Source organism: Equus asinus, chromosome 6, assembly GCF_041296235.1.
Source record: "Equus asinus isolate D_3611 breed Donkey chromosome 6, EquAss-T2T_v2, whole genome shotgun sequence".
NCBI classification, from domain to species: domain Eukaryota; kingdom Metazoa; phylum Chordata; class Mammalia; order Perissodactyla; family Equidae; genus Equus; species Equus asinus.
This window is the reverse complement of record NC_091795.1, coordinates 94,416,913-94,443,278: the sequence shown is the minus strand read 5'-3', so window position 1 is coordinate 94,443,278 and position 26,366 is coordinate 94,416,913. Positions and strand designations below refer to the sequence as shown.

Here is a 26,366-nt window from a genome sequence, read left to right as displayed (position 1 = left end):
TTCCCATTCACCTGCAAGACAGGGGTCTGGGCTCAGATCACCTTGCTGGCCAGCCCCCAGCCAGTTCCGACCAAGCCGCCCACCACCAATTCTCCCCACAGCCTCCTGAGTGGTGGGAGTTCACTCACCGTGTTTTTGTGGAGGAGGATTTGAGTTCTCCCTAGAGACGCTCGGAAGACAGTTTGTCTCAGCCTAACACTAACGCCAGCTCCACATTTATGGCTGTTTCTGTGGTTACCTTTCTTCGGGGATGTTTAGGGTGGGTGGTGGAAGTGGTGGTGGGGGTGTGTATATACTCGCTCTTCTAGGGCCCAGATTTTCAGGACCTGCCGAGGAGAGGGGCCCCGCAGAGCACAGTCCCTGACTCCGCCCTCTCACGCAGGTGCCATCGCAGGGGGCGCAGGAAACACTGGTCTGCCTCTCCGAGACCCAGGCCACTGGACCCTAGGACCGAGATGTCAACCCACCAGCAGAGACAAGACCCACAGCATGTGAGGGAGGGAAGGGCTTGAAGAAGCCCGCTCCTCCTTCTGTCCATGTTTTAGGTGGGGAAACCGAGACCGAGGGGGTCTAAGGGACTCGCCCAAATGGCCGAGAGTTAGCAAAGGCAGCCAGAACTGGAAGCCGGGTCTCCCTCCTCCGCCCCCGGTTCCGTCCCTGGACCAGGCGCGGGAAGGCTGGCGTATCTGCTCTCGGGACGGGCGGCGCGGGCGCCCAAGGAGCCTGGCAGGAGGCCCGGGGCGACTCGGCCGCTTCCCGTTCTGGGCCACCCGGGCCGCACTTCCGGCCGAGGACGCGAGGCGGGGGGCGGGCACGGGGTCGGCTCCTCCCGGGCACCGCCTCCGGGCCTCTCTCACACCCGCAGGCCAGAGGCCAAGGGTTAGGGAGGCGGAATCAGCGCTCGGCTCCGCCCTGCCCCGAAGCTGCGCTGGGCGGGAGGGGGTCGGCTTCAGCCCGGTCGAGAGCGCGCTAAGGGGAGCTAGGGGCCCGCGTGGACACGGCCGAGGCCCGCGCCGCTGGCCAGCAGGGGGCGTGGCGGGGGCGGGACCCGAGCGGCGGCCGGGGGCGGGGCTAGGCCTGGGGGCGTGGTCGAGCGGGGGTGGGCCCGCAGGAGACTTGAGCGCCCGCCCCGGCCGCGCGCCCCGCCCCCGGCCCCCGCCTCCGGGTCCCGCCCTCGCGTCCCTTCCTTCTCCCGGCTGGCAGGCGGGCCGCGGCGGCTGCGGGCGCAGACCGGCGGACGGGCGGGCGCCTCCACCTCGCTCCTTCCCTTGCTGCCAGCTTCCTTTTGTCTTTCTGGGGGGCGATGAGCGCAGGGCCTGCGCGGCGGCTGCGGGCGGACGGAGGCCCGCGCTCCTAGCCACCCTTCCTGGCCTTGGCTCGCTCGTCCCGGACAGCGGCCCGCGCCCGCCTCAGCGTCGGCGGCGCCGAACTTGGGCTCGGGAAGCCGGCGGATCGCGTCCTGCGCCGGAGCAGGTAGCGAAGGGGCGGGCTGCGGGGCCGCAGGGAGTGCGGGCGTGTGCACCGGCGTGCGCTGCGATCGGGCTCTCGGCGTGTGTGTGTGTGTGTGCGTGTGCGTGTGGATGTGTTGGGGGGGTGCCTGTGTTTTTCTGCGCGGTGGAGTTGTGAGTGACCGAGGACGTGGTGTGTCCCTGGAATGGCAGCTCCTCGTGGGGATCGTGTGTGCGGTTGGGTGTGCACATTTTGGTCTGCGTTTGTGAAATTGTGTGTTGGGGCGCAGTTGCTTGTGGGGACCGGTGCGGGGCAGGTGTCGTGTGTGAGCGGCTGTGCGTGAGGCCGGGGCGCCGGGGTGGGCGTGGGCGGTCCAGTCCTGCGCGCGGAGCCTCCGGGCCCCGCCGGCCGGCGCAGTGCGGCGCTCCAGAGCCCCAGGGGACCGCTGGGATCCGAGGGGGCTGGCGCGAGCTTCGAGAGCAGCCTGGGTAAGCCCTGCGCGGGGCAGGTCCGCGAGGCCCATGTGGGTCGCTGTGCACTCTGGCCAGGGGAGGGGACCCCCACGGCGTCCATCGGCTCGCTCCTTCCCAGCCGAGGATCGACGGACAGAACACTGCTCCGGAGTTAGGAGCCCTGGCATCGCCGTGACCCGCACTGCGACCTGAGCCAGACACGCCGCCTTCCCGGGTTGCCGTTTGCTTCTCTATCAAATGGGGACAGTTCCTCCCTCGGGGTCTGTCGTGACAGTTAAAATGAGAACGCACTAAAGATAGTTCTTGGCCCAGTGCCTGGCACGTAGTAGGTGCTACATTAATTAATTAGCCTCTCTTTTTTTTCCTTTATCGTGGGTGGGGCTCTTATACCACCACACCCCACCCCGCGCGTGGTTTGTGCCTCTCTCACCGCCTTAACTTAACGGCGAAGCACCGAAATTCGAGAAAGTTTAGGCTGCCGGGTGCGCCGCCGCCTCGCCGCGCCTCCCGGGCGGCACCGCCTCGGGTGTGCAGGAGCGCGCAGCGCCGGGCGCCGGCCCTTCTGGGGGTCCCTCTCCTGGCCGGAGGCAGCGGCTGCGGGAGTCGGGAGCCCTTTTGTTCAACAAGTGGAGTCCGCGGGGTGTGCAGCTCGTGGAATCCGGCAGCCAAGGTGTGAAAGCGGCGCTCGCCGCAGAGAGGGAGCTCGGGCTCCCTGGGCATCCCGCCCGGGCCTGGTCACCCTGTTTCCTCCAGGCCGACACGGATTCCCCCTAGAGGAGAGTGTTTGCCAGGACGGCGAGTCTTGCCTTGGGCCTCAGCATTCGACACCCTCCCTCCCTCCCTCCGCCTCCCCCTCCCTTGCATCAGTCTTATGCAGGAGGCCGAGGGTCCGCGTGGGACCCTTCCTCCTAGTCCCACACTTTGGTTTTTAACATACTTAGTTTGAAACCTACCACTCGTAACATTGAACCGCAGTGAATGTGCACACAGCTGTCACCACGCACGATTCGCTCTCAGGGAGAGAGTCCTGCCAGCCGCATCGCGCCACTTGCTCACACCCAGCTGGGCCTGCTGGCTCGGGCTGCCCTGCTGCCTTCTGCCAAAGCCAGTGATTCCTTCCCTCCTTGCCTGTGGTTTCTGCCTCTCAGGACCCTTCCCCGTCGGAAAAACAAATGGCCTTCCACCAAGGGAGCCACCACCCTCGCGGTGCAGCAGGCTCTCAAAATGGAGCGCTGGCTGGGAACCGGCAAGGGCCTGGGGAGCATGGGCCGGGCTGTGTGTGGGTGTGGGATGCGTTTCCAGGTATCAGGTGCACCGTTGCTGTTCTCCGGGAAACTGGCATCCTTGCAGGCTCTTATGACACAGGAGCAGAAACCTCTGTTTTGGTTCCTTCTGTGTGTCTTGCGCTGGACCCGAGCCCTGAGATCTCGGCATGGATGGCAGGCCAGGGGAGCTAAGAAGGCTCATTTTTCGTCCTGATTTGGTGTCAGGGGCACACTTACAAGGCAGCCTGTTTTTTCTGTTTCATAAAATGATTTTCTATCCTAGAGGAGAAAAGGGCTTGTGAGCGGAATCCTCCTCTCTTCCCCATAATCAGATTCAATGATAATATTAAAAAAAAAAATCAGTCTGGCTTTCTCAGCTCAGAAGACAGACCAAAAGCTACTGGGTTTTTCTTTTTTTCCTAGTGAAAACCAGCCATTTGTCTCAAGCAGACCGATGTTTTGGCCCTGGATCTATTTCTGTTTCACTTCTGAAAGTGCCTGTAATTACGGAGCTCTTGAGGTTTTATTGAATAATGTGCCAGAGGGAAGGCCCGGGGGCCCTGCGTCTCGCCTGCAGGGGATGTGGGATGTGGTACCTCATTCCAGCCTTGCCTGCTTGCTTCGGGGTCCACTTTTACGCATTCTGTAAGGTGGAAAATAGACGTCAATATGCGATAAATTTAGAGATCATTTGACTTGTGGAGAATAACTCAAAACCCAAGAACAGAGATTTGCCCAACCTCTAGCAAACAATCCATTCATTTCCAACAAGCCCTCCTAGAGAGACGCTGAGAGAAAGAAAAGCGCCTGGACAAATTCCTTTAGAATTGATCCTAGCGCCCCTTTCTGGCCACAGGGCTGTGCGGAATAGGAAATAGAAGCTGCTGAAGGACAAGGAGTGGACTCCCCGTGCCCCACACTCCCCAGCCGGGGCCTCGTGCTCACCGAGCTCTGTTTCTGCCTGGAGCTGCTGTGGGGTTTCGTCCTGGCAGAGAGGTGGTGTTGTCTTCTGTGGCTTGCACCCACTGCCTGCAGGGCTCCGCGCGCATAGTCCACACACACAAAATACCATGTCGAGTGTTTGTGCGTCCAGGCAGCCTGTCTCCCCCTTACTCCTACAGTCCTTCCCCCAGACTTATTCTAAGACCCTGTCTTGTTACTCCTAAGTGGTCAAAGTGCCAAGGTCACTTAGGAACCAGTGATAGTCCAGGATACTAGTAAGGAGCCCCAGAATTTACTTGTCACCAAGGAGTAAGCTACTTGGCAGCTGAAATTTTATCTAGATTGGGATCAGGTTTGCATTAGAATTTAGCATTCCAGCAAGCCCTAAACGGTGCTTGTTTGTTGTGGGATAATGCTTCCAGTTTCTGAGCTGCCAGCCCAGACTTGATGGGGGATTCTGTGTATTTTGCTAGTTTGTCAGCCCCTCATGTCATTGTGTCTGGGGAAGGGCACTTGTGGACTTCAGTCACACTCTGCTGTGGGATTCCTCATTCTCCCACAGTCGCCTTGGGTTTCTTTAGGGTTTTCTTGCCCATTTGTAAGGCCGTGCATCTGGGCATCTCACGTGCTCTTGTCTTCTTCCCTTTGGTTTGGGTTTCTCATCAGGGTACAACAGGGTCGTTGTCCATGGAGGCTCTCGGTGCCACCTGCCCCATGGAAAAAATGTTTCTTTCAAATCACTTGCCACCAAAAAAAAAAAAAGTTGGAGTCTAGCGGCATGGGTTTTAATGTAACTTCAGGTAATCAGTAAAGTTTGACAGGTGGAACATTTCTTAGGCGCTGATGAGCAAGGTGCGAGTCTAAAGAAATTTTTTTTTAATCATCTGAAAAGCACTGTAAATCCTTTAAGAGAGCCCTCCCTTGGCCCTGTCATTTCAAGTATAATTGAATTTCAGAGGCAGCGCTTCATATCTGCATTTATGAGGCATGACTAACTAAGACACCTTCCAGGAGATCTGCCTGCCTTCCTTCTGCAGCCTTCCCTGCCTGCCTCAGGCAGCAGAGATGCCTTCTTGGGGCGCTTTTCATTTCCCTTTACGAGCCAAGTGCTAATCCAGCAGCTGTGCTTTCTGGGTATTTGTTTCTTTTCAGTGTTTGAGGTGCAACCCAGGCCGGCAGGAAGCCAGCAGACTGGGTTTGGGGAGACGAGGAGTCTCTGAGGAGCCAGTGATGGGTCTCTGACCCTTGGCTAGGAAACACTCAGGATTGTTAAATTCTTTCTCCCTGGATAAAGCTGCCATGATCTTGAAGACAGAAAGAAGGCTTTTGGGGGCGCGCGGTTCCTCTTTCGGAAGCCTTCCCTGACTGCCTTGATACACTGTTGCCCTCGCTGAAATCTTCCCTCGCTCTGTGTCCCCTTCAGCTGGGGTGGTGTCCCCTCAGTTAGGCACTATGGTGAGTGCTCTCCTGCCACCCGCGCTCACGGCTGTGCATTGGCAGGTGAGCAGACCTGAGCTCTCCCAGTGCTCAGACCCCACGCTGTCAAGGGGCTGGGTGCTGCTGCGCATCGGAGCAGAGCCCAGAGCCTGCCCTGAGCCCTGTTAGAGTGAATGTTAGAGTGAATGACTCGCCTGCTCGGTCGTTACAGCTACAAATCTCAGGTGTGTTTCTGGGCCCTTTCCCCTGTTTTCTCCACTCATCGAATCTGCTGCCCTGGCCCGCCACCCCCACCCCCCCACGCCTCCTCTTCCTGCCTAGCAAAGCCTTCTCATCCCTTAGCCTGGAGCCCAGCTTCCAGTTCCTTCACTGCGGTCGGTCGCTGTCATCAGGTCAATGTTTAAAACAGATTTCAACATCTCACCCTCCACCTCCGCCCCCCCCCGGCATCATTCTCTTCCTGGGTAAATGTTCTTCTGAACACCTCCTATGTGCCTTGCTCCCAGCTGGGCTCTGAAAGCTGGACACAGGCTTCGTCCCTGCCCGGCCGAGCTTGGTCTTGGGCTGCAGGTGGGGAGATGATCAAAAAAGCCTGTGGAACCTCGGAGGGGAGCACCTACCCTGTGGCCGAGGCCAGGGGCCTCCTGGAGAAGCTTCGTCTAAGCTGACTCCCGGGATGGGGTGCCGGCATGTGGGAGGGAGGTGGGGGCAGTGGAGCGGCTGGGGGTGGGACTGCGAGGGTGAGGCCAGGGCGGCTCCTTCCAGCACCTGCCTTTCTTCTCTCCTACCCAGACTTCTTCATCTACTAAACTCCTGCTCGTCCTTAAAAAAATTTTTTTAACTAACAGCTTTATGGAGTGTAATATATATACCATGAAGTGTGCCCGTTTTAAGTGTACAATTCATTACTTTTCAGTAAATTTACAGAGTTGTGCAACCGTCGCCGCAATCCACTTTTGGAACATTTCCATCACCCAGGAAAGCTCCCTTGTGCTCATTTGCTGTCACTCCCTGTTCCCACCCCCAGCCCCAGGCAACCAACCAATCAGCTTTCTGTCTGTCTAGATTTGCCTTTTCTTCCTCTGTCTCCTGTAAGAGATTTGGCTCAAGGGCCTCCTCCGGGAGGCCTTCCTGTAGTCTTCCATTTAGAATTGATTGCTGCCTCAGCGCTGATGAAGTGGCTGTGTCTCGTCTCTCTGTAGGATGGCGAGCTCTTTGGTGCAGTGAACGGGTCGTGGACCCCTCATCCCTGCACCTGGCTCAGCCCTGGACTCCTGTGGCACACCCAGGCACCCTGGCAGGGCCCCCCTGAGGTTCCTCCCTCCCGGGTCTTTTGTGAAGGCCTGAGTATCCAGTAGAGTGTTGGAGTTTTAAGTACAGAGTGTGTAATTGTGATGTGGGGCCGGTCCTGCTACAGACATTACCTTGTTTCAGCAAGAACGTGTGAGGCAAATGGGATCAAACCCATTATTTAAATGAAAAAGTCAAGGATGCCCAGAGCAACGTAAGTTGCCCAAAGCCATTGGCAGAAGGTAGAAGAACCAAGAATTAAACTAGATCCCTTTCTTTTCTGCCCCTCTTTGGTAGTAAGGATAATCCCTTTTGGCGCTTTTCCTCGGCTGAAGTTCAGTTTTTCTCATCAACACTTCCCAAGCAACCTAAACTCCTTTTAGGGCGTGAGCGGTTCATGACAGATCTTCAGTTGCCCCAGGACCTGGCTCACAACTGACCAGGTAAGGAGTGACTCAACTGAAGTGTGTGTGCCTGTAGAGAAGTCTCTTGGTAAACAGAAAGAGGAAGGCCCTTGGGAGGGGGTGAGTACATTTCCATGCCTTGTGCATGTCAGAAGTCTCTTCTTGCATCCTCTTTGTTCTTTGAAGGCGATAGTAGAGGAGGAGACCCCATTTTACAGATGCTCAATCTGAGACACAGAAATCATGTACCCAGTGCATACAGGTTGATATGGGTCTGCTGTGTTGACCACCAGATCACAGGTGGTCTCTCTCTGCCACTGATGTAGAGAACTTTCACGGTGGACCCTAAGAGCATCTTGTTTTTTATCAGGGTCGTTAGAGCCTATTTTGCAAAATATCTCAGGGAAAAGATCAGGGATATTGGGATCAGGCAGACCTGGGTTCAAGGGAGCCTGTGCAGTGTCATTTATTGGCTGGGTGACTCTTTCTGCGCCTGAGTTTGCTCAAGTCCAGAGGGGTCCTAGGCCCCCTCAGACAGTCACATGAGACCTGGATGCAGTGTCCTGGCTGCTCACGTGTCTGCAGTAAATGGTGGTGGCAGTGTTGCTACTTAAACATTCTTGGGTGGCAGTGCCTCCTCCGCCACTAAGTATTTCTTTTCAAATTCATGTTTCTTAGGCATGTTTTGACCTAGGCTGTAGTAACAAGGCATTCGATGTGTGAGCCTGTGAACACATGTGCGAAGGCTCCTGGGAGGGAACCGGTAACGGCCATGATCTGGAGTTTGGAGAGGTGCCATTTTGGATTGTCCCAGCTCATGTCTACCGAGAAGTGTCTCTCAGGGTCCCTGATGCAGCCACGGTGACCCTGAACTTGGGGGGCTGCACACAGTGATCTGCAGGTTACTCCTCAGACATAATAAGGCCTGGACCTCTTGATCCTCTCCCCGCTTGAGCGCTTGGAAAGCGTTTATTGAGTTTGGATGCGTTTGTGCTGGTGTGCCCGCGGGCTGAAGGGGGACTCCTGGGAATACTGTTGGAATTGCGATTCTGTGCAGTGGTGTGTATGGATCGTGGCGCTTTTTTCCCTCCAGCAGCAGAATGCTGGGGTCTCTGCTTCCTTCCTGTAAATTTAACAGACGTTTCCAGAAAACAGAATTAATGACAGCTCCCCACCCTTCCCTCTCACTCTCATCCTTTCTCTTTGCTGTGCTGTAATTAATTTTCGGAGGGAAACGAGAACCTCTCAAAATCAATCACCTGGGTTTTTAAAAAAAAATCATTTCCAACATCGTCACTTTTCTGTATCTACGTGTGTGAGTGGAGAGTCACTCCTTGCAGAGTGAGCATGGGGTGTTCAGAAAAGCCTGCCCCGACTGTGGGTGAGGCAGGGCCGTGGGCAGGCAGGGCTGTGGGCAGGCAGGGCTGGTGGCGCTCTCTCTGTCTCTCAGCCCTCGCCAGAGCGTGGGGCGGCCGTGGCAGGAATGAGGCTTTATTAGGCATCTTCAGTCATGTGGCGCCAATCCTATGCTTGGTGACGCAGCCTGGACAGTGGCTCGGCTTCCAGGAGTGGGAGACAAAATGTCACGGCCGCCTTGGCTTCTTTGGGTGTCTGTCCTCTTCCCAGTAAGTGAAGGTAGAAGCAGGCCTCGGACAGATGCTCAGGCCTGGCTTTCTCCTGCCGGACCTTTGGCACGGAGATCCATTCTTATTCTCTGGGGAGTGCTTTTGCCTCTCCTTTCTCTCTGAAGACAGGATAACAAATTGCTTTTATGAGCATATGTTATTGGTGATTGCTCTTACCTGACCTAGAAACACTATGGCCTAGCTGATTGTTCTCAGAGCTGGCTGTAAGGTGAAAGCATGTGCATTTGGGAATTATTTTCACCATTGTTGGTGGGAGTGGGAGGTGGGGAGGTGTAGCACAGGTAAGGAATTCCAGGTTCTCTCGGCCAGGGGGCCCCAGCACTGCAAAGCTGTCACTGTGGCCCATAGCTCCTTCCCTCTGTGTCTTGTCCTGGGCTAGTTGCTGGCTTCCCAGGACGACCACATCCTCATCCTCACCATCACCATCATCATCACCACCACCACCACCGTCATCACCATCACCATCATAGTCATCAAGTCTGAGTATTGCTTCCCAATATTGGGGCCATTGCATCACATAGCCCATTCGGCTGAATCAGCTGCTCTTTCCTCGGGGGCCGGGGTGGACGCTACCGTTAGGAGGGTAATGAGAGGAGTTAGGACAGGATGATGTTAGGCATAGAGATCCCAAATGGGTGGATGATGCAATGTTACTCTGAAAGTGGCCTCATGAGAATCACTGATCTTGAAGATTCTTGGAAAATCCCATCTGTGGTGGTTAATTTTATGTATCAATTTGTCTGGGCTAGGAGATGCTCAGATAGCTGGTAAAACATTATTTGTGGTTGTGTCTGGGGGAGAAATTAGCATTTGAGTCAGTAGACCGAATAAAGAAGATCCTCTCACCCATGCGAATGGACATCATCCAATCCCTTGAGCCCGGAACAGAACAGAAAAGCAGCGGAAGGAGGAATGCTCTCGGTCCCTTGAGCTGGGACGTCCTTGCTGACGGGTCTTGCTTTCCCGACCGGAATGTGTGATCGGGCAGTCGGTGCACTCGTGCTGTTTTCCGTGCTCCTCGCTGATTGGCGGGTGTTTTACACATTCATTGAAATTGTAGGGCAGTGGTCTGGAAGCTGTGAGAGTGACCCCCGTCCAGTTCTTAGTGTCTGGCTTTAACTGGGCGTGGGCAGCTTTTCCTCTCCAGATCTGTTTCCTCATTTGTCCAATGGGGCTCAGAGCTAGATAATCTCTGAATTCTCAGTCAGCTCTACAATTCAGGAACAATGTTTAAAAATGTAAGCTTGACTTGTAGGGCACATCCAATATAAAGCATAGTGAGAATTTTCATAGCTAAACTGACTGCAAAAAACAAAATGAACCTCTTAGAAAACACAGATACCTTAGCAACTGCCATCTTAAGAGCTGGCATCATAGTTCAGGAGAAACTGATAATATTGAACAAACTGGTGGAGCACAGATTAGCAGGAAGGGGCAGAGCCAGAGGGTACTGAAGTTAGGGAGAGGAGCTCTGTGTGTTTCACCCACCCATCGATCCGTTCAACGCTTTCTCATGCCTCCTGTGCCGGGAACCGGGCTCCATGTTAAAGAACCTGAGATTAAGAAGACGGGCTCATGGTATAGAGGAGGTGAGTGATTTCGGTGGGATGGTCGCTGGGGGAGCGCAGAAGAAGGTTGGCAGTTGAGCTGTGGGCTTAGGCTCTGGGTCCGGCGTCTTATCTGTTTCTTCTCTCTCTGAGAGAAGACTCTCCAAGAAAAACCAGCGCAGAGGACGTTGCCCCCCTCATTGTCACGGTGCCTTTCTCTTCTTTCTGGGTGGTCATACCCTGATTATGTAAGAAACTGATGGACTGAACTTGTTTTGAGTAATTGTGAATTAGAGAAAAGTCAGAATTAGGGAGTATTATAGCGGACAAGTAATTGTGTTATTTTCAGACAAAAATATATGTGTTAATGCAAACTCCTGAGCAGATTTCACCTCAAATTGGTCTTTTTAATGAGTTGCTAAGAATTCTTTGAAATGAGCACATTTGTGGTATTTGCTAGTAGGTATTTGCTAAAGGGGTTGAAAATAAGCAATCTGAACATTTCTCCTCAATATGAGACTGGGAAGCAAGATAGAGAACTACACAGTTTTATTTCAATTATGTTTGGAAGGGAAAAAAAGTCAGAGAAAATAGATGGGAAGGAAGAATACCAAACAGCTAATAGCAGTCGAGTCTGGGGCTATCATGTATTTCTCCACATTCTAAATTTTCACCAGTGGACATGTATTACTCTTGCAATTAGAAGAAAAACAGTTTTAAAAGGAACCCCAAGAATGCCTTCCTCTGATAACGTTGTTTGCCCTCTTAATTTGCTTAGCAATCTTTCTTTTTGTAGTCAGACTGGCTGGAACCCACAAATCCCATACTGGTGATAATTTGAATTAATGGAAATTTATCATTATATATCATTAGAATGTGTTGATCTCATCTAAATTCAATACTGAGTAACTCTGTTAACTGGGATATAAAAGAGAAACGTTCTGAGTCTTCCGAGGAATTCACCATCTCAGCCTGGCTGAGGGTCGAGTTTGTTTATGGTCTGGAACGGGTTTCTTCCCTTTTGCTTGCTTGAATTTGGGCGTCCACTTTGTTTCTTGACCTGGAAGAAGGCTTTGCGGCTCCTGCTGTGTTGACCTTGTTTTGATGAGGTGGTTTGACGTCCTGCACCCCCTGCCCCTGCCTTCGCTTTCCATTGTTCCTGCTTTTCCTTCTCTCTTCTCATCCCCAAGTGCTCATGCCTGGCCGTCTTCGGGAATAATCTTCTTAGTGTTTGTCTACAGACTAATGATTTTCAGCTCCCTTTTGGAAAATATCTTTCTTTTCCCCATCTCTGCCTTTCCTTCCTGACCCCCAAGAGTGAAACGGCTGGTCTTTAGCTCCTGTGAGCTGGAGGGCTCCTGCGGGTGATCCTTACCCCTCCCTCTGCTGCTCCTGCCTCCGACCTTGGGTTGACCCTGGGTTGACCCTGGGTGGATGTTGGGTTGGTGTTAGGTTGACCCTGGGTTGATCTTGGGTTGACTGTCTTTATTTACTCGCTGGTGGGCAGGGCCTTCTTGGCCCTTGTTAAGGCCATGCCTGACTTTCGGTGGCATTCCTCCAAAGGCTTCTTGGGCTGTTATTCCCGTCGTTTTTCAGAGGTTTAATCTGTCTGAGTCCAGGATATTGAGTCAGCAGTGGAAAGTTATGAAGACGAGGCCAGCCATCAGAAAAATTGGCTAATATGAAAGATTGATTTCAGGGTGAATGAAGGAGAGAGATGCTGGGGGCTGGGCCATGTCTCCAGGCAAATAATACTGCTATAAAATGTAAGAAGCCAGAGGTTGCCTTGCTGCCAGCTCAGTGTCTGCTTATAGTTTCTTGGATTAGAAATTTTAAAAAGTCACATTTTTATAGTTTGCTGTCTGTATTTATGATCGTGAGAAAGAAAATATAATTGCCAGCAAAATTCCATACACATCTGGTAAATTATTTCAGGATCTTCATCATAAGGAAACCATATTTTAAAAAAATTGAGTATGGCTCCAGTGTTTAGAAATTGTTATTTTTGACAGCTGGGTCCTCAGGTTGTTGCAGGATTCTGCGCAGGCAGGCAGGAAGCTCTCCTGTCACGGGAAACAGGTAGGTTCCCATGGAGACCGGGTGTGCCCCTCTGGTTTCCTGGGTATCCCCGTTATCTTAGAAAAGGAATATGGTATTTCTGAAATTATGTGTGTTATTAAGTTTTTCTAAACAAAGGTCATACATTTTATTGACTTACATAGTGATTTCTGACATAATTGTGCCCTCCCTTCTGTTTGCTTAATTATTAATGCTTCGTAACCCTACGTTTCCTGCCAAAACACCTCAGTGCATCGAGGGAACACCCATCTCGAAACAACAACCAGAACAAGATCTTTGAATAAAGCTAGGAATGCTCTCTTTAGTGTGAATGATGATTTCCATGGAAGATTCACCAAATTAGTTCAACAATTACATTTCGCACACCAAGCCTGGCTCTGGGCCCTGGGCATGTGACGCTGGGCACGGTGTTGGGGCCCTGCCTTGTGGCGCTTATATTATGCTTGTGACCCAAGATAGGGGGAAGCCAAGGAGGGGCCCTGGGCTGATCGGCTCCTGGCTCACACGCAGCCACTGCCCGGCCGTAGGCCCGGAACCCCTCTCGCTATCCCAGCGGGTGAGTGGGCCCGGGCCACATTGGAGGAATGGAGCAGCAACTGCTTCATTTGATCTGTTCTTATTCATAGGCATTTTCCAAATGTAGAACAGTGCTCTATCAGTCTGCTTCCCATAATTTTATACACTACAAAAAAATGCCTATTCATGCCTGTTCTGGGGTCCCTCCTCATCTAATCGTTTCTGAAGGCAATCACTTGATGGTTAACTGTGTGGAAAGCTCTTTGCCCTTCTGGGTCTTGTCCAATACCTGGCAGTTTCCTTTCTCCCTTCATCCAGTTTGGCTTCAGCATCCTCAGACTCCACGGAAACAGAGCCTCCCCCAGCATCAGCAGCTGGTGGCCCACGGTGGGCATCCCTGCCTCTCTCTCCCACCACGTACTTCTTTGCAGTCCTTTATCGGCAGAAGGCACGTCCACTCTCTCTCCTCCCTTCTGTGAGGTTGTAGTAAGCAAAGGCCGACTGCAGCCCCGCCACTGGCTGGCCAGTTTTGTACCAGCTTGTTAACTGTTAGGGGCCTCGGGAGGGCTCGTCACAGACTCAAGAGGCTGCACGTGGGCACAGAGTGGAGTTGGTGGCTGCACTGGACATCAGCTACTGTTAAGAAAGTGGCAGACTCCAGCCTCTGTGTACACTGTGATTGGATGGGCGAGTTTGGCCTTCCAGGCACAGAGGATGCCGTGATCTGAACAAGAAGATAGGCTTCAGGCCCCAGGGCCCTGGACTGAGAGACATCCTGCCTCGTTGAACTCCAGTGGAGGGTGACCGCTCCAAAAGAGACTCCAGAGGCCTCTTCTTGATGCTGGACTGACTTCCTTACAATCCAATGTGAACAGACCATTCTTTTTAAGGAAAAGAGCACCTCTGTGGACTCTGTCCCTACCCTTCTCCGCTCCCCGAGGCTCACACAGCACCCCCGAAAGCCTCCTCCAGGCAGGTCCCTTCGTCTGCCCTGGAGCATCTGTTTCCGCATCCGAGAGATGGGAATTATGAAACAAACCTCCCTCTGAGGATTGTTGTGAAAGTAGCCATGAGGCCTCTTGTGAACTCTAAAGTGCTGTGTAACTGTCAGGACCATCGCCACCATCACCATCATCATCATCAGTCTTTATATTCACACCCTTCCGTCCCTCACACGCGATTGTCCAAGACAGCAGGTTTCCTTGCTGGGTCTTTGGCTTCCCTTGTGGCAAGTGAGTTTCCAGTCTTCTGCCCTTTTCCTTTTCCCAGTCTGGGGTCAACCTGTGGTTTTCATTTTCCTCCTGCAAGATGTCAGCCCACAGAAGAGGCTGGGAGAACGTATTGTCTGAGCCTCACAAAGGTGGAAATTTGTATCCGCTCACCCATCCTGGAACGTAGGATCTGCTCCCTCTTCCTGTCTGCCGGGCAGCGGGGTAACTGGCTGTGTGCTGGGCAGCCTGGGAACTTACTGCTCAGATTAAAAACACGTGTTCAAATACGGACAGTCAGCTTGGCTCAAATCAGAGCCTATATTTAGCAAGCAGCTCCCCTTAAACCTGATCCCCTTAGAGCCAGCTCTGTGGTCCCCTTTGTGGGGCACCAGGGGGGCAGAGGGGCGGGGTTGGAGACCTGTCTTGTAGGAGTCTCAGAACTTTTTCACATCTGACTTCTCCTTGCTAAGGGACCTGGTCCTGGGCTGCATGGTGGCTGTGGGTTTTGAGTTTTGGGGGAAAGAGAACTCATCTTGGTTCTCGGCGCCCTTATTTGAGGAGAGGAACGTTTGCTTCACGCTAACCTCCTGCCTGAGTCACTCTCTTGTCCTTGCATCCTCCCAGATCACCCTCACGGCTCCCAGCCTTTCTCAGCCTCCTCCAAGAAGCCCCCTGGGCCAGGTGGGTCAGGTGCCCTGCTTTTCCTGGGCACTGCTGCTCCACCTCCCATGGCCCCACCGTTTGCAAGGCCTGGGTCCTGCCCTGTTATCTCCCAGATGTGAGTCTCATCTGTCCTCCCATCTAGGGTCTCCCAGGGGTGGGACCCATGTATTGAGGAGTCTCCCCTTAAGCCGAGCCTGGGCCTGGAGAGAGAATCCCTAGGTAGGGTGAGGTGCTCTCCTGCTAGCTGGCCCTGTGTCGGAGTTCTTCATTCGTTCATTCCCTCATTCATTCACATAGCTCTCACCGTGTGCTGGATTCTGCTGGGGGAATGATCCAGGCATAAATCTTGCCCTCTCAGGGCTTATGTTTCTACCTGGGAGCAACAGACAGTAAACTAAATAAGTTGATTCTGTAGTATAATGTCGTAATACTTGGAAGGTAAGACTGTGAAGGGGTGGGGGTGTTGGATAAGGGGTGGGTGACAAATGACATAGGATGGTCAGAAAGGTGGCATTTGAGCAAAGACTGGAAAGAAGTGAGGGGGCTGGCCATGTGGAAGCGGGGCAGGAGGACGGCAGGCACAGGGAACAGCCAGTTCCAGGGCTCCTCTACTCACAGGCTAGACAACTACGGCTTCTCCTTCCAGACCCTCCAGCCAGGAGAACCCAGTGGGTTTTGGCCAGGGAGATGTCAGTTCAAGGCTGCTGGCAGGCTCTCCTGTCCCAGCTCCCTTCCTGAATCAAAAGCCAAAGGCTCAAGACAGAAGGCTTTTGGCCCATCCATCTTCTTCCTGCCTGGAAAGCAGATGTAATGGAAGTAGGGCAGCCATCCTGCGACCACGAGGCTGAAATCCATGTGCTAAGGATAATAGAGCAGAAAAAGATTCTGGGTCCGTGACGGCATTCTTGAACCACTGCCCGAGCCCTGGACACAAAGAAAACCCTTTTTTTCTAAGTGACTGCTTGTTGGCTTTTCTGTTGTTTGATGGAATGTCCAAAACAGAATATACTATCCCCAGGTCTCCTAGGTAGACCACCGCCTGCTCAGACATGCAGACGAGCCTGGGAGACCTTCTAGTCCCTCTCAGCTTTCCTTTCCCTTGATCAAGTTGGTCTCTAAGTTAGTCATCAAGATCAAGATCCCCCAGATGGATCCCAGTCTCTCTCCAACTTCACCGACCCTGTGCTGCACTCACTGTCTCCTGCCTGCGTTATTGTCAGTTGCCATCCGGTCTCCTGAGCCAGCCTCTCCCCTCCCCATCTCCCCACAGACCCATTCTCCACACAGCCCCAGTGTGAGTCTGTCATGCTGCTCCACGCGCTCACAGCCTTGCTCACAGAGCTCAGTCCAAACCCAAAGCCTGGCGTGAGGAGCCCTGCACGCGACCCTGCCTTACCTCTGTTCCAGCCCTGCATCCCCCGTGCCCACATCTTGATTGATTGGCACTTCCTTGTCACGCTGTCACCTCTGGGCCTTGGCACATGCCATTCCCCCTGCTGGGAATCCCTGACCCCCACCTGGTGAGTACTCAGGCATCCTTCAAGAAGCAAGCAGGGCTTCTCATGCCGGTGATCTCTTTTCCTGTGCACCTGTGCGCTTCTGTTGGCGTTAGAGTGCCTCTGGGTGGGGAATGGCATTTAAAAAATATGTCTGTCTTCCCAGTAGACAGAATCCCCTGGAGAGTAGAGACCAAACGTGTCCCATTCATCTCTCTATCCCATGTTGGGCTTTGTATCAGGCCTGGAACTGGCCCTGGTGGTACATGCATGTTCAGTGGAATTTTTGGGGGTGGTGTGACTTGGGCAGTTATAGGTGTTGGCCTCCAGGTGAGGTCCCTGCCCTGCCCCCCTTATCCTTACAGGCCCAGAAGTGCACCACCGTCTCCAGGCACGAACTGCCCCTCACTTATGATGAAAACATCAAAGCTCAATTAATTGGCACTATCCTCCGTGCTGTGTACACTTCATCTCCGGCGATGAGAATGAACGCACACTCATTCATTCAACAAACAGTTACTGAACGCCTACTATAATTCTGGGATTCTTCTAGGCAGGATAGAGCAATGGAGGAAAATCCAGAAACCTCTGTCCTCCTGGAACTCAGATGCACTTCAGCGTTGCCACTTCACACACCTTGAGCTCATGCACCAAGAACCTTCTAATCTGTACTTTTTAAATGCGATGCAAGAACAGTCTAAAGGATGGACTTCAGCGTGCAAAAGGTCCTGCTGTCGTCTCAGGAAAAAAAGGAGAATTAGGCAAAAGGTTCTTCCAGAGAGTCCGAAGCATTTTTCCAAACACAAAAATTTAAAATTATTAGCTTTCGTCTTGCTGTTTGAGGGCTCCCACTGTTAAGAACTCAACCTGTTGTTATCAAGGGGGAAACTGAGACGTTTGGTTATATAAAAGCCAATTAAAATAAATTAAGTGCAAATACCGTTTCATTGTAATGTTAATTTTGAGAGCTGGATCAATCAAAGGTTGTGGAAATGCCAAAGTTGTTAAGACTTTGGTTGCCATGACTACAGTACTAAGATGCTGAGTGGTCTATTGAGAAATTCCTCCACGGCCTGGCTCTTGCAGCATCCGCATTGCTCCGGGCAGGGCTGGAGCTGTCTGGAGTCAGGTCCCGGGTCAGCCGGGCCACCTGTTTTGTGTCCTTGGGAAGAAAATCACTTCTCCTCTGCCTCAGTTTCCTCGCTTTAGGAACAGCCACTTTGTTACTGAACCAGGTTAGTTTTTGCCCACCACCCAGAAAGCCAAACACTGAGATGACGAGATTGCAGCAGAGAGAGAGTTTACTCACAAGGCAGCCGTGTGAGGAAGTGAGAGCATGGGTCTCAAATCCGCTTCCCCGAAAATAGGGACTCAGGGATATTTATGGGATGGGGGCAGGGTGGTCTCGAATGTGGAGAGAGGTGATTGGAGGTGAGGAGAGGTGAGGTGATTGACTGTCTGTGCAAGGGTAGTCAGACTTCACACCTCTTCATAGGACCCATGTTCACAAAATGGCGGTGTTAGCATGATCTGAGGGTGGAGTTTTTAGTCTCTTGACATCAAAAGGTTGCCTGTTGGACATCTGCGCAGGCCCAGTTGAATGGGGTTGGTGGTCTCAACTGACCTGGAGTGGACAAGGGGTCCTAATTCCTGAAAAATAGCTCACCCACCCATTACCATGGTGACCCAGGCCCCAGGGAGATGTTATCTATAGGAGGCTAGTGGAGTCAGGTGGCATATCTCCCAAACAGCACAGTTAACAATGGGTGGGTTAAACAGCTAAAAGCTATAATAAGTAATTGCAAAAAGGAAAAAACCTTTAGTTCCTAGCTACTTAATCCTCAGTGGCTAACTCTCTGCCGGTTTCAACTCCAGGGCTGGGAGCGTAACATAGCCATTCAGCACTTCTCAGAAATCCTGCATTAAGTCTTGGGATTTTTGATGGGCCTGCTGGTTTTCAGTCTGCATTTTGGGGAAATGTGAATAATAGAGAGGAGGGAAGGGAAAGAAACTGCTCCTGATCCTGCCTTACTTGTCTTAACAGACCTTGTGAAAATGGAGGTCTTTATCATCTTGGCTAGTGGCCAGTGAATAACCGCCTGGGTTGTGGGTTGGGTAGGGGTGTGTTGTGGAGGTTGTTGGGTGAATGCTGAGGGCCGTTCACCCATTAGGTGCCATAATCACATTTTCTCGGGTTTTTTTCTCTGGGGCCATAACTGTTTCACAGATGAGGACATTGGATTCAGAGGGCCACTCATCCGAGGTCTCAGGGCTCTAAGGTGGCTGTGCCAGGATTGGGGCCAGCTCCCAGGGGCTCGGCTGGGATGGGCTGTCTCCCCCGGAGCCCTGGGGGCCACGCTTCTCGGCCTTTCCTGCACCCACTTCCGCAGAGGGCTCCCTGAGCGGGTCCCAGCGACCGGCCATCGCCAGTGTCCAGCTGACTGGGCCCCAGTTCCCAAGGCCAGGCTCAGAGCCGCTGTGATGTCTCTTTTGAGGTGTCCCTGCAGGGACACTCACTCACACGGTGCCTGGTTTTGGAATGTCTTGAGCTGGAACTGCGAGTGTGCATTAAACATCTGCTCTCCTGCTGGGAGGAGGGCCCACGGGCGCTGCTCAGGGGCCACCTGGCGGACTCACCCCTGCCCCGGGGTCTGCTTTCCTGGCTACCTCGGGCTCATCAGTGCCCGTGCGGGGCCGAGTCCATCTGGTGCCTTGTTGAAGGCTATCCGACGGGGGTGGGAAATGATGAAGCCCTCGGGGGTTTTTAGACCGCGCAGGAAGTAGGTCATACGTTAGCACCTACTCCACTGTGGAGCGGCCTGAGTGTCCGCCGGAAAGTGAGGCCCTGGAGAATGCACAGGGCACAGGGCGTGAGAGCGAAGGCAGGAGCTTTGCCCCGGGCCCGTCGTCAGTCCTCTCTGCGCTGGCAAGTCTTGGTGCTGGCCACCTGCAGGTGCCCCAGAGGCAGTGGCAGGCTGCCCTGGTTGCTTCCAGTCTTGCTTGGGGGTGGGGTGGGGATGTAAAGGTTAATTAACTTAGCCATTTTCTCTTGGGATTTCTTCTCAAAGTAAGTACAGAGGGGGGTCTCCCTGCCCCAGGGGGCCACTGGCCAAGAGGCTGTGAGCGAACGCTGCCTGGGAAGCACGGCCCTGGGAAGGTGGGAGGTTGGTGTCCGTGTGTTGAAGGAGGCTGGCACATCATCCTCATCATCCTCGGGCTCTTAAAGCAGGTGCTGGGGACCCTGAGGTTGATCTTGGTTTCCAGACTTTCACTGGCTGCTCCTTGGGGGTGGGGGTTGGGGTCTGGTAGTGTAGGCTGGATGCTTGGGCCGGGAATTAGCCACCTGGGTGTGTGCTGGCCTGCCTTCTGCCTCTGTGTCCTCACCCGCGAGGTTAGGACAGGCCGCCCGCCCTGGCTAGCTCACCGGAGAACCAAGAGTGAGAGTCAAGGGGAGAACGTGGGAGAGGCCGGCTGAAGCCTGCCGAGCCCGAGTGAGGGACTCGCTGTCCTCCTTGGCGGCAGCAGCACTGATAAATCCGCGAGGCGTGTGCTTTCTCCCTTTGGGGAGAATTCGGGGCAGTGTCACTTGACACATATTCTGTCTTTCATGGAGCACCTGTCCCCCCGCCCATGCAGTCTGAAATTGGCTGGTGCTCGCTGACAGGTGCTCCAGGCTCCCAGCCTGGGCCGCTGGCCACCGTGGCCTCTCGCCCCACATCCACCCTGTGTTCCAGCTGGGTTGGGCTGTTGCCATCTCAAACGCATCAGCGTGGCCTTACGGCCTCCACCGCTTTGTCTTTGCTGTCCCTTCCACTCAGCCCCCACCGTCGGCTCCTCTGGGAGCCCTCTGGGAGGAGAGTGAGCTCCTCCGAGTGGCTGGAGCACACTGGGCTGGCCCCTGCTTTAGCCTGTGGACCCCATATCTTAGAGGGAGATAATGCTGAGCCTTTGTGCTGCTGCATCCCCCAAGGAGATGAGCCCGTCCAGGGTGTGAGCTGGGGCACGTCTTCGTGGTAGCCCCAGAACCTTGTCTAGCATACGGAAGGGCTTCTGTCACCTGGAACAGGGCTACCTGGAGTCTCCCTGGAATTCAGCTTCACCTTCTCCACTTCTCCTCTGATTCGCAGCCATGCATTGTTTCAGGTCGTGTTAGACAATTTCAAAACCTGCATTTCGTGGGTAGTAGTTCTGTCCCCCTCTGATGAGTGGAGCAGCTTCCCCGGTAGCTGTTCGGGGAGAGCTGCCCGAGGACCCGTGCCGGCTGCTTCTCTTGAGTCTCGTGCAGTGGCTGGTGGGGGGGGTTAGACCCTGGCTCTTTGCTTCATGGCCCTGTGAGCCCCAAACAAGTCACTTAACTGCTCTGAGCCTCAGTTTCCTCATCTGTAAATTATACTGACCTGGTAAGGCTGTCATGAGGATTACATGAGCTCGTGTGTATTAAAGCACTGTATTCATGTTAGTTATCTTATTAATGTCGGGGCTCAATTGGTTTTTTTCTGATTTATTCTTCTTTGAAGACTGAGCAGGACCTCATTTACCAGTCATCTGTGGATTTAAGTACTCTCACCTTCAGCCGGGACCTGATTTTGGCCAAGAGCCGTGTCCTATTCTGGTGAAGAATGGCGTTATTTGGAGCCCGAGTGCACGGGGTCAATCTGGGGTAGCGTTCCCTGCAGGTGGTGTTGAGGCTTATGACTTACTGTGTGTGTATTCACAAGCGTGTGGTTTATGGTTACACCAGACCTGTAACTTTTTGCTTCTTGACTATGTATCCGAAGCTTTGTTTGTAATGGCCTGTTAGATTTAGGAAGTGTAAAAAGACTCAAGTTGAGGCCATTTCTGTCCGTGAGTTAGCTGTGCCTGTAGTTCTGGAGCAGCCTGGTGTGACATGGAGGGACAGCCAAGGGACAACACCATGCACTTGGCCCTGTGCGTGGTCCCCTTTGTCTCCCCAGGAGCTCTCTGCAGTAGGCAGGTGATGGCGAAGGTCCCATATTACAGAGGAGGACACTGAGGCCCAGAGAGGTTAAGTGACTTCTCCAAGGGCTCCCAGCTCCAAAGTGACAAGAGTCTACACTGGAACTCAGGTGTGTCTCATTCCAGCCTGAAACAGTGCCTAGCACAGAGCAGGTGGTCAGTAAGATTTGTTGCCAAGATCCAGGTTACTCCCCCACCTAAACACCCTCGGCCCCAGATGTTTGGGCTGTGGGGAAGTTGTTGGTGAATATTATTTAAAATGCAGCTCCCTGGCCCCACCCCACACCTCCTATACCAGATACATTAGGGGCAGGCCTCAGAATACCTGTGAGCTGCCCTGGGGGTTTTATGTACCCAGAAGTTAGAGACACACTGCTCCAGCTTTGTTGAATCCATCTCCTTGACAGTCTTGTGGCAGATAGGGTACTGGCCCCTCAAGAGGGGTCTGCATCCTAATCCTCGGAGCCTGTGAGTGTGTTACCTTAGTGGTAAAGGACTTTGCTGTGTGATGAAGATTGGGGACCGTGACGTGGGGGGAGTATCCTGGGTCATCCGGGTGGACCCAGAGCCATCATGTGAGTCTTTAGGAGGGAGGACCTTCCCCAGCTATGGTCATTCTGGCGGCGATGTGATTTCAGAATGGGCAGAGAGAGGCTGGCCTGGTGGCGCAGTGGTTAAGTGTGCACGTTCCGCCTTGGCGGCCTGGATCTGCCAGTTACGGATCCCGGGTGCGGACATGGCAGCACTCAGAAGGCCATGCTGTGGCAGGCGTCCCTCATATAAAATAGAGGAAGGTGGGCATGGATGTTAGCTCAGGGCCAGTCTTCCTCAGCAAAAAAGAGGAGGATTGGCAGCAGATGTGAGCTCAAGGCTAATAACCTTCCTCCAAAAAAAAAAAAAGAAAAAGAATGGGCAGAGAGATGCAAGGCAGTGCTGCTGTTGGCTTTGCAGGTGGAGGAAGGGGCCATGAGCCAAGAGATGTGGCTGGCCGGTAGAAGCTGGAAAAGGCAAGGAAGCAGATTCTCCTTCCCACCTTCCTGGCCCATTGGTCCCAGCCAGGCCCAGGCCCAGATTCCTGGACTCCACGTGGGTCCTTGGCCAGCATGGTTCCCAACTGCAGGAGCTCCAGGTTAAAGATCCCACGAACAAAATGCATTTGAAGCCATGCTGGTCCCATCGACTCGGGCTCAGGTTTTCTGCCTTTTTTTTAAACGAAGTGGCGGCTGCAGGCCCTGTCTGACCGGTGTGCGTGGGCGTGTCGGCCGTGGCCACGTGGAGCGGTGCAAGGTTCCAGAGCCTGACCTGACGTTGGCCGAGCTGTACGGAAGGAGCTCGTGTTCTCCTTCCACCTGCACACGTGGGCTTCAGCCTTGCCTCAAAACATTTCCTGTTATTTAAATCTGGCCCTTTTGATTCTTTCCTTTTAAACCAGAGTCTCGACTTTGTGCAGTTTCTGTGGTGAGCTAGAGGTGTTTCCTTTTTCAGAGTGGCCCAGTGACCTCCGAGTGTGCTGAGGGTCTCGCACAGGGCACAGGGGTCAGTGAGGCCTGCCTGATGGTCCCAGTCTAGGTCCCTGTGACAGGAGGAAAGGTGATAGGTCCTGAACTTTTGGGTGGATACTTTCCATTTGCAGAATGCTTCCACAGGAATATTCCTCTTCAGTCCTTTGCGGGTCGTGGTTCAGAGCATTAGCGTTGGAGCGGGTGGGGCCTCGGGTCTGTCCCTGCTCACCTCTTGCTGGTAAGTTGCTTACCCACACCACTTTCAGTTTTTCCTCTGACCAGGTGGCTGAGTCAGCTCAGGCTGCCGTGACAAAGCACCATAGATTGGGCGGCTTAACAGAAATTTATTCTCTTACCGTTCTGGAGGCTGGACGTCCAAGATCAAGGTGTCAGCAGGGTTGGCTCCTTCTGAGGTCCCTCTCCTTGGCTTGTAGATGGCCACCTCCTTACCGTGTCCTCACAGGGTCTGCCTTCTGTGTGTGTCTGTGTCCTGATCTCTTCTTGTAAGGACCCCAGTCATATTGGATTAGGGCCCACCCTCATGACCTCATTTTAACTTTACCTCTTTAAGGAGCCTTTCTCCAAATGCAGCCTCATTCTGGGGTCCTGGGAATTAGGACATCAACATATGAATTTGAGGGGGACGCAACTCAGCTCTTAACGCATGGGAATGACAGTGCTCACCTTTTAAGGGATTAATTTAAGTGCTTGGCACACTCAAGAGATGGTAGCCAGCACGAACTATGGAAAGGGAAAAGGAATTTGTCTTGAGTGCCTCTTATGTGCCAGCTCTAGGTTCTTGCTAGACGTCAACACACTTAGTGCCCACAGCTGTCGCCCTCTGAGCCGTGTTTCTCGAAGTGTGGACCCTGCCCATCTATGTGAGAAGGCAGATTCCCGGGCCCCACCCCAGGCTTTTGGGGTCAGAAGCTTCTGGGTTGGCACCTGGGAATCTGCATTTTAAATAAGTATTCCAAGCTCACTGACTGCAGTCTGAGAACAAGCGCTCAAGGCCTGCTTGATTCTTGGTGCGCTCCCCTTGGTGCTGTCCTGTTGTTGTCTCGGCCCATTCCTGCTCCTCTCCCGTGGATGGCCTGTCCTGCTTCCCTGCTCAGCTCCACGGCCCTCTCCTCACCTCCCACCACCTCCTCTCAGCTGCGGGAGTGACTTCTCTAAGCCACAGCTGACTGCACTGCCCCCCTGCCGCTCGCCTCTGGGGCTCTCCCATAGTCTGCAGAGGGTGGCTCAAGCCCTGGGGTCTGCCTGGCATCCAGGTTTGTCCTGCCTGGGCTCCTGGCCACCTCTCTGTCGATCTCCAGGTGCCCTGCCCGGCCTTCGAGAACTGTCTGCCGCGTGCCGAGCACACAGGCTCTCCCTCAGCTGTCACATGCCCTTCCTGTGCCTGAGGACCCTGCCCGGCGCGCCTCCTGCTGCGTGTCCTCCTGCCAGGTTCTCCAGCACAGGGCTGGGCCTCCTTCCTGTCCTTCAGGGCGCCGAGCACCATTTCTGAAGGCAGGAGGCGCTCCAGGAATCTTTGCTGACCGAATGGATACAAGAGGTGATTTTCCAGTATAGGAAACGAACTCGCAGTCACTTTTTCAAGGCTGCACCGCGGCCAGTGCCAAAGTTGCGATGGCCGTCCTGCTTTTTCGGGTGTGTTCTTCAGGCCGGGATGTGCTCCGGCCCGAGACCGTTTGCCTTCACTGGATGCCCCCAGACTGGGAGTTCACTTTCTGGACTGTTGTCGGTCTCTTCCTTTGTTCAAGGCTCTGCGTTATCTCTGGTTGCTCCTTCCTCCGCCTCTGATGTGGTGTTTGCCATCTTCTCTGGATTTGGAAATAAATAAGCTGCCATTGATGGCTCGGCCACGTCAGCCACACCAGGGTGGCCCCTGGCTGAGCTTACGGCCCATGCTGTTGAAGTGCTCTTGGCGGTCACCTGTTGTCATTTCACAAGGGAGCATCGTGTCACCTGTTGTCACCTCACAAGGGGGCCCTGTGTCACTTATTTCACAAGGGAGCCCCACGTTACCTGGTGTCATTTCACTAGGGAGGCCTGTGTCACCTGTTGTCGTTTCAGGAGGCAGCCCTGTGTCACCTGTTGTCGTTTCAGGAGGCAGCCCTGTGTCACCTGTTGTCGTTTCGGGAGGCAGCCCTGTGTCACCTGTTGTCGTTTCGGGAGGCAGCCCTGTGTCACCTGTTGTCGTTTCGGGAGGCAGCCCTGTGTCACCTGTTGTCGTTTCGGGAGGCAGCCCTGTGTCACCTGTTGTCGTTTCGGGAGGCAGCCCTGTGTCACCTGTTGTCGTTTCGGGAGGCAGCCCTGTGTCACCTGTTGTCGTTTCGGGAGGCAGCCCTGTGTCACCTGTTGTCGTTTCGGGAGGCAGCCCTGTGTCACCTGTTGTCGTTTCGGGAGGCAGCCCTGTGTCACCTGTTGTCGTTTCAGGAGGCAGCCGTGTATCACCTGTTGTCATTTCAGGAGGAAGCCCTGTTACCTGTTGTCATTTCATGCCCTTAGATGTTTGGCTGTTCTGTGACATGCAGAATGCTGGGGCCGCCAGCCTCACGTGTCAGCGTGCACCACTCCAGGCAGGTGCCGGGCTGGCTGAGCTGTCCTCGTTACCTGCTCCGTGGCAGAGCTGCTGGGTGTGCAGAGGAAGGGGACTGGCTGAGTGGGTGAGCCGCCTCGCCTGCCCTGCCACAGTCCCCCACCCGCCATGTCTGCGTTTCAGGTTTTGGTTAAGGTTTCATTTTAGAATCCCTGGCCAAACGTTTGAAAACCCTAAGCTAGACGCTCTAAGCTCTTTGAGTGCTAACCTTTGGCTCATAAAACAAATCCCTTCATGACTGTAGGCGTGTTCACTAGAAGTCACTAAGGTCAGGTGGGCCTGTCCCGGCTGTCCCCAAGAGTGGTCGTGGCCCCCCCCAGAAAGGACGGGTGAGCAGGGCCGAGAGGAAAGGCAGCCTGGAATGGGACTGCCTGGGTGTGACAGGAGGACAGGGGTTTGTCCTGGCCTGGAGTGTCCAGAGCATTTCCCTGCTGGTCACTTTGCAGAGTGAGGTGGCAGGCAGGGAGCTTTGAGACTGGCTCCACCACGCACGGCCGAGCCTTGGGCTGCAGTTGTCCCCTCCCTGCAGCCAGGCAGGTATGGCCTACACGTTAGGGGATGACTGTGGCTTTGGGGAGCTGGGTGATGTGGTTGGGGGGTCCACTCCCGAGCTGATGAGGGATGGCAGGTGCTGAGGCTAAGGCCGGGTCCCATTGTCAGCAAGGTCGCCCAGTCGGGGAGAAGGACGCCGCTATCATCCCGTGGACGAAGCCTGAGAGAACTCGTGGCCTGCCAGTCGGCTGTAGTGGGCCCGTAAGTCTGAGAAAGCCTGTTGAACTCAGAGTTTAGTTTTGAGTGTTGATTTGCCCCCAGGTGCCTGGGCTGCGGCAGGTGGATTTTCCTTGTCACGAGATTAGCATCAAA

General features: G+C 53.9%; 1 protein-coding gene across 4 annotated transcripts in view; it reads left to right on the top strand.

Annotated features, from left to right (window-relative positions):
• The first annotated feature begins 1,085 nt into the window (after positions 1-1,085).
• The window catches only part of HPCAL1 (hippocalcin like 1), a 121,371-nt gene continuing 96,090 nt past the window's right edge, over positions 1,086-26,366 (top strand). The window contains exon 1 of one of the 4 annotated variants that reach the window (XM_044771943.2): positions 1,086-1,473. The gene's annotated coding sequence lies outside the window, so the exon portion shown is untranslated. Of the gene's footprint in view, positions 1,474-1,611; positions 1,938-6,641; positions 7,300-26,366 lie in introns of those variants that run through there. The other 3 variants (XM_044771944.2, XM_070512621.1, XM_070512623.1) reach the window with 3 other exon arrangements.